The following is an 8,245-nucleotide window of genomic DNA, read 5'->3' as shown; positions in this document are numbered from 1 at the left end:
TCTCTTGCATTTGCTCTAACCTGTGGTTATCCTATATGTTCAGTGCTGTTATTGGAGAGGACAAGCACTCCAATGAAGCTCCAGTGAAGGGTGGGTGATATCCCAACCTTAAAGATGTCAAGGGGTGGCAGAAATCCAGAATGAGTCCACACAGGCAGCTGTAGGCTGGGTCACAAATAACCTATGATCTTTAGGAAGAGTCAGTGGCAAACATTTAGCACTCACTTTCCATGGTCAGTGCCAATATTTTCAAAGAAGCAGCTAGGAGCTTATTTGGGAGGGATAAAAAGAAGGAGAGGAGACCAAGCTTTATTAATGCAAACTGATTTCAAATGATTACACCCATGTATGACTTGACCTTCATTACAGCCAATGCTCATGCTTAAAATTTATCAGAGGCCTGCTTTTGGGTCATAAATTGCCAGTCTACACCCCTTGTAAATTCAATTTCTGTCTTGAGATTCTGGGCCACATCAGAGGAGAATTCACTGCCCCACAGTGTCTGGCCCAGTGTCCCAATTCCTGCACTGGGGCTGAGTCCAGCATATCACCTCCAGTCCCTCCACCATTGTTTTCCACAAAAAAATAAAAAAATAAATAAATTGTTTCAGCAGTATTGCAGCTGACATCAAGCAAACATGCCAACCTAAAGCGCTTCCTTGAAAGACCTGATCTTGCCTGCCTCAAAGGTAGGTGACATATATAGGCAGCTTGATCAGGGCTCTTCTTATGTATGCATCTGTGGGCAGGTCAAACCACAAGCACCCTACAAACACAAAAACAGATGCCTCTGTGCACTGCAAAAGTACTCTCATCCACTCCAGCAGCGTGCAGTGCAAAACCCGTACCCGTGTCTCTAATCATCTTCATCTCTTAACTCCTTGATGCTTCCTTCTTCTCACAGCTTTTCCTGCCTGTCTGTTGGAATTCCTGACTGCCCTGTTTTGAGACCTTACCTACTAATTCATTTCAATGATCACCTCCTCTACGTGCATTCCCCCAGTTCTGGTAGCCTTGCTTTTAACAGTGGTTGGCCTTGATGCACTTTAAATGCTTTCAGTTATTAAAGCCAGAGGAGTTTGAATGGGAAATGCACTGTTAAAAAACTGCATAAGCCTATTTCATGTAAAAATAAAACACCTGTGAGGTGTTTTCTCATGAGGGTACACAAGAAGTGAGACAGGATCATGTAACTAAACTAAGCCTAGAGCATCTCCCATTCTTTCCAAAGTGCACAGTAAGTATATCTTCTCTCCAGGTCCTTAGTCTGCCACTCATTCACACAGTGCACAAACTAACTTGATTCCAGGCTTATCCTGGAGCAAAACAACCAGTTCGAGGAAACCTAGACCTAGGTGAGAGGTCACTTTGCTTGAACATCCCAGACAGGCAATACGGATCTGTAGTGAACTCAGGTGGATACCAACACTACCCCAGCCAGCAATGCATCTGGAAATGCCCTTAAGGTAAGTGATATGTTCTGTGGTCATGGCATGAAAATACCATGAAAGGGCTACATTATTTCAAGTGAAAAATGTGGGGGGGAAACAAAGGGAAAAGGAAAGACACAGGATGAGGGACAACAAGGGAGAATGAGAGGTAGGAAAGAAGGAAGGAGAGGAAGAAAACAGGAAAGCTAGCAAGCATGAAAGCAAGCAAAAATAAGCAAGCAAACAAGATGACACAAAAATTAATTATGCCTCAGGGGCGTAGAAACATCAAATGGATTCTAGGGGAGATGAGATTTAAGTGCTATACAGTTTGGTCAGAGCTAGGCCATAGCCACTGGCTCAGAGTATATGGGTTCTCCACTGGCGTTGTCAACAAGGCCAGCATAGATAACAGCCTAGGTCAAATGAAGACTAAGCAAGGAGAATTTGACATGCAGCAAAAATCAGTTTATACTAAAAGACGCCCACATTGAGGAGACTGACTCATGTTGGGCACTGATTCTGGCATCTTCCTCTTTCTAGAGAAACCTATGGCCTATACATTAAAAAAAACACTATGATGACTGCAGCAACATCTGGGAAAAGAGCAGCTCAGATGAGATCAAGGGCATCTCTCATCAAAGAATGTACTCCTTGGAAAAGCAGGAGACTGGAAGAAGATCCAAAGAATCTCTATCAGGTGATAGAAATTGTTTCAACAAGGCAAAGAGTAGAGCTGGAAATGGCCACTCCTTGCTCCAAGACATACCTGGCTCTGAGGTGCAAACAAAGTTCTCTTAGCTATACAAGAAGTGTCAACAAGGGAACAAGAGGACTGGGTAGGAGGGGCTGTTGAGGGGCCTGCATAATATCAGGGTAAGTGGACTGGAACAGGTGAGATATGTCTTGGGTTGGATTGGGGTGGGATTTGCCTATCACTCCCTTTCACATCCAACACCCCAAAGGTAAAGCAGTGCTTCTCCTGTGCCTCCAGAGCTGTTGAAAACAGGGACAGGAAGAAGCAGACCCCTGGAAATCAGCGCTTCTGATACAGGACTGGGATTAGATCCAGTAATTGCTTCTGCCACTGCACATCCTTCCCAGCTGTGGTTATCTCAGGTTGGGGCTGTGCAGGCAAGAGCTGGGAGTGTGTGCAAGGGGGACATCCAGGCTGGTCCAGCAGTTCTCACCTCATCAAGCACAGGCAGATTAGGCAGACTGCAGCAGATCGATACTCCAGGCTGCTCCCTGTGCCTCCTATGCCACAAAACATTTTTTCTCCCAGGATGCTTTCTGACTGTACACAGACACTTAAATTGGAGCTGGAATTATCTGTTGTTCTGGTGGTCACAAAGGAAAATATCAAACCAACAGCATGGGTGTGCTTTTCTACTATTTGGTATAGGTTTAAAATAATTGTGTAAATAAAAAGGAAATATAAATATTTCCTACTACTTTCAAGGAGATAAAGACAGTGACAAAGCACCATATATTTCTCTGTGCTGAACATGCCAACTATATTCCCATATCTATCCACAGAGAGACAAAGTATAGGTCTGTACAAAATCAATAGCCCCTTCAGGCTCCCATTCAAGTTGGGCTTAGGGACTGCAGTATGTCAGGAGAGAGTGTACCACTTCTTAAACAGTATTGTGGGGATTACGAGCTGCGCAGACAGTATTTTGATGCAAGCTAAAACAGCAATGACAACAACAGGATTTTTCATACATCAATTAGAATAAAATAATCCTTGTCCACTGTGAGGAGCAACCCTGACTGACAGCCAGAGCAGTAGCTCAGGAGGCAAACGTGCATGCAGTAAGTAAAGCTACTAGTGCAGAGTACCTGGAATAGCCTATCATCTACTGCTTTTTCCTAATTCAAGGAACTGGAGTCTATTTTAAAGGTAGAAAGATGGAGATTATAAAAGGCCACAGGAAAAAAACCCCAACCACCTCTTATAAAGATTATAGGAGGGTGACTTAGAGTCTGATAAACTTGAATGAAGAGCCAGAGGGATTTTTTTGTTGGACTCAGAAGTGCAGCAAGATTGAAGCTTTATGCCTTTGAAAAAAAATAATGGTAGAATTCAAGCAAAAGATTTTACTTTGGTAGTTCAAAAAATATTAGTCTTGTAAAACAGAATAGCTATATATTTCCTTAGTTGTCTAAAAAGCTCTTTTCACTTCTCTGTTGCAGCCTTCCTAGAAGATACCATATCTTCCCAGTAAAGATATGTATTAGATTGGCCTTTACATAAAAATATACATACAAACCATACTATATCTAACATCTGATAACATATGAAGAGTGTTAGCAGGCAGGGGAGTCGAGTCAAGCAGTTGACACTCAAGTTAGAATTTACATGTGTAATCTCTAGTCCCTGTTACCTTCCCTCTACAACAGGCAGGTGAAAAATGTTGTTGAACCATCTAAGCACTTTGTGGGAAAGGATGCAGAGTCAGATACCAATCTGTATTTGTTACCATTAAGTAACAGAGTGGTATCAGCAAGATGGGGGCTGTCACTGGCTGAGAAAAAAAATATCTGTAAGAATGGAAACCCGTATCAGAATCACTGGGGACTTGCAGAAGTAGAGAACCAGATAAGGCCAAGGCATAAAGAACCAGTATGATTTAGAGTCTGCAAACAACTTCTCAACTGAGGGAAGTGCAAGTGTGAATCAGCCATGCCAACGAACTTGATGCCCCTTTGGGCACCTGTCTGTGCCATGGTGTTCTGCTTACCCAGGTGCACAGTGGAGAAGGGGTGGAGGAGGTGGACCTCTTTCAGTGCTCCAGTGGATCTGCTATTTTGCCCAAAATTGGAAAGGCTGAGAGCTTTCACACTCTGAATATGGAGAAGCCTCCATGACACAATGTATGGACCACCTGTTCCTGATTGCAATAGGGCTGGTCTCCAGAAAAGTCCATGAGTAAGAAAGGTCCAAGACTCAGTAAACACCATTTGCAAGTTGAGGTGCTTATGAGTTACATTGTCAATATAGGTAGTTTGTGTTGAGTGGGGCTGGACTGGAAACTTCTTTTTTTTTTTCTAAACTCTTGCTTGACAGTATAAATTTAGGCTAGAGACGCCCTTGGTATGTCCGTGTATGAAGCGCAGACCCTGTATGAAGCAGCTCCACGACGTCTCTAACTGCAGGGACTGCAGAACATCATGGTCTGAGGTGCATCGCCCCTCTTCAGTTATGGCATGAGCTCTGAATTCAGGGCAGGCTTTTCAGAGGAGGGGGGCAGCCAGTGAGAAACCACAGCAGAAAGGGGGGCAGCAAGAGGGAGGGGTGGCACTTTTGGAAAAGAGAAGCAGCAAAGCAAGAACTAAAAGCAGGAGGCAGAGGGTACAAAGCTGTGTGAATGGGGAAGTGGGAAGACACAAAAGGGGAATATAGCAGGTGGGGACAGTTTGCAGCCCTGCCAGGCTGAAGCAAATTACTCTTTTCCCTGGTAGAGGCCCAGCACACACAGAAAAGGTCTCATAGCCACTCAGGATTGCCTGAGCCATAACTCACATAGAATAAATCCTATCAGGGCCCAAGGGAATGAGAACACATGCTGTGGCCATGCCCTGTGTGCGCAAAGAAATGAGCCTTGTGTTCCCCCCAGGAAAGAATTCCCCCTGCTACTCTGTCTATACTGAAGGACAAGTCTCCTGCTCAGCTCCCACCCTCCTGTGCCAGGCTGTGAAGTGCAAACACCATTTCTGAAAGAACCCCCTTTTCCCATCCTCCCTGAGGGAGCAGAAGCCCCCCCAGAAAGGGGGAGAGATGGAGTCACCCAAATTCCTTGCTGCTTTGGGTCCTTGTTGGGGGAAAAATGGTGTCACGCACTGCCCACCATCCCACATCGGTGCTGTGCAAACCCAGCATAGATGGGTCACTCAGAAGTGACCCAGCCCAGGGCCCTGGAAGCCTCTCAGAGCAAAACTGTCTCACTGAGAAATTATTTCCCATTAGCATCTTCCTCAAACTCAGCAAAGGCACCAGATGGGTGCCTGCCTTTCCTCAGCCCTGCTGCACATGTGGAAGGAAACTCATCTCAAGAGCACCTCTTTGTGGTATGAGAGGACATCAAAGCAGCAACAGATCTGTATGTGCTCAGTTAGGTGCTATGGGGCTACTTACTGCAGTTTCCTTCCCTTTCCTGCATCATGTACAACCAAGAGGTTTTAATATAGCATGTGCCAGTTCTCAGAGAGATTACAATATGTGTTATTTGAATGTAATATTCCATTTTTAATAATTTAAATATAATGGAAAGAAACATTCTAAAAGCCTTTATGTAAATCCCTGTTGTCCCCCTACAGAGGCACTGGCAGAGGAGGGATGTTTATAGATTCACAGCACAGACATCTGACTTGGATGAGAACTGACTATCCATAGCAGTAGCAGGCAATTATCTTCCAAAAGTAATTTTCCCAGAAGGGGGATGGATATATACCTTCTTGCCAGGACTTCCACAGCTCATTGTTGGCCATATAGCACTACAGTGTCTTTGACATGGGGCTCACCTGGACATGGGGTTTCAGCTACAGTCCCTCCTCCCTGACAAATTTTAACTTGTCTTCTTCTTCCTCACTCCCTTCCATGCTGCCAGCCCCACAAGCCCATATGCCAGACTACAAAGCCAAAAGCATACACTGGCATTCAGCAGGTCAGTGGTCCTTGTTCATCCCTGTCACCATGTCCTACTGTGTCACTGGCCAGTTTTCCAGCCAGTTTTCCTCTGCGTGAGTCCCGTCCCTAGCTTCAGTATCCTCACATGACTGTTACTCTGTTCCAGGTAAGACTCAGTGTATTCACCAGCTCTCCTCAGCTCTTTTTCTTTCAGTGTGCATCCTTCCCACTCCAGGTGTTCACTTGCTGTTCTTCCCACCCTGCTTCTCCCCAGGCACATAAGGGTTATTGGAAACCTTCAGAGAAAAGATCGGGTGAAAATGGAAATGTTCCTTTGGAGAAGCTGAGTCCAAATACAGTTTCAACAACGCCCAGAAAGGGATTAGTGTCCTTTGGGGACAGGGGTTTGCCTGTCCCAGGCTGCCTGCCCAATCTAGAGCTCTCTGAATGCATAGGGACTCCACCAGCTCCAGCTCCTTGGGCCCTCAATTGTCACCCAGGTGTCTCCCACAGAGAGCTCTCAATACGTCCACTTGCCCAGGGAGCTGTAATGGTTTTTCTCCACCCACCAGTAGCATTCTCTAGAGCCAGATATACCTACCTTCTCTTCTGACTGAGTCCCTGTCTCCTGGCCCACTATATTCTGCGCCTGCCTGCCCTTTCCAGCTCCTGCTGCTGCTCTCCCTGTAACAGCCTTTGTCACTCTCCCTTCTGTCCTTCTCTGACCTGTATTCCTATGGCCTGTTCCTGCTCTCGCTTGCAGAGGAGTCAGTGGGTTTCTTTCCTCCCCTTTCCCAACCACCCACAGAGGGAACACCTAGTACAGCTGGTTGCTTTGTGCTTCTGAAATAGCCGCAAGACTTGGAAATGTTTCATAGTCGAAGGTTTCTGGGTTGCAGCCAGTGCTGAGTGATGGATGGGAAAGCTCTCCTCCTGAGCAGGTCAGTTGCAACAGCCTCCCCATGGCTGCAGCATCACAAAGGTCACCAACCTTTGGAGAAACACTTTCCCTCAGAGTTCCTTCTTTCAGGAACATCTCAGCTGAAAACCCACTGTTCTTGGTCTAATTGGCCTCCTGACAAAGCCTGGAAATTATAATTACTTCTGTGTCACCACATCCCTTCAATAAAATGCATCTCCTGCCCATACACTCATCAGTTCAGTCTGGAGCACACAGATGTGCACACATTCACACTTTTCCAGGGTCTTGCATGGGAGAGAGGAAGGAAGAGGAGGCAGACCCTCATTTCAACATGGGAAAGGAAGGAGTAGAGCCTCCTGGGATCTTTCTCCTCCTTGTCTCTTCTTTCTTAGGGTAGTTTCTTCCTTCTTCTCCTTGCTGCTTAGCTCTAAAATCCTTTTATCTTCTGAGCACAATGAGGACAGGCTGAGAGAGTTGGGGTTGTTTAGCATGGAGAAGAAAAGGATCCGAGGATGCTTTACTGCAGCCTAGCATAAACATTTTAGTAGGGCCTGTAGTGATAGGACAAGGGGTGATGGTTTTAAATTAAAAGAGGGTAGATTCAGACTAGATATAAGGAAGAAATTTTTTACGATGAAGATGGTGAAACACTAGAACAGTTTGCCCAGAGAAGTGATAGATGTCCCACCCCTGGAAACATTCAAGATCAGGTTGCATGGGGCTCTGAACAACCTGACCAGGTGGAAGATGTCCCTGGTTATTGCAGGGGAGTTTGGACTACATGACCTTTAATGGTCCCTTCCAACTCAAACCATTCTGAATCTATGACAAGATGGAAGAGATATGGCAGCAGCTCCCACTGGCTGCCTTTGCACAGAAGTAGGGGAGAGTGTGGATAGGGAGAAGCAGGTTTGCAGCAGCTCTTCCCATCCACCAGTCTTGGCTCTCACAGTATTGGCAGGGGAGAGAAAACAGTTCATTGCATCCCTTGATGCATTTGCTCCACTTCATGGTGAACACACAGGTTCACACAATACTTCTTTGTACTAGTAATCTGGGCAGGTGGGGAAGTTATCACTTCCCCAGGTAGGACCAGGTAGGACTTTATCACCACAGGAGAGGAGGGATAGAGCAGCCATGGGGTGGTTGCTGCTTCCCAGAGGCTGCTTAATTTCCCTGTTCAGCCTTCACATAAAACATTGTTCCTTTTGACTTTTTGCCACTGACACTCAGGGGCACTGGGAAGACCTGAAAAGTCTT

Source organism: Numenius arquata, chromosome 2 (genome assembly GCF_964106895.1).
Source record: "Numenius arquata chromosome 2, bNumArq3.hap1.1, whole genome shotgun sequence".
Classification (NCBI taxonomy): domain Eukaryota; kingdom Metazoa; phylum Chordata; class Aves; order Charadriiformes; family Scolopacidae; genus Numenius; species Numenius arquata.
The sequence above is the reverse complement of the archived record's forward strand: the minus strand, read 5'-3'. Positions refer to the sequence as shown.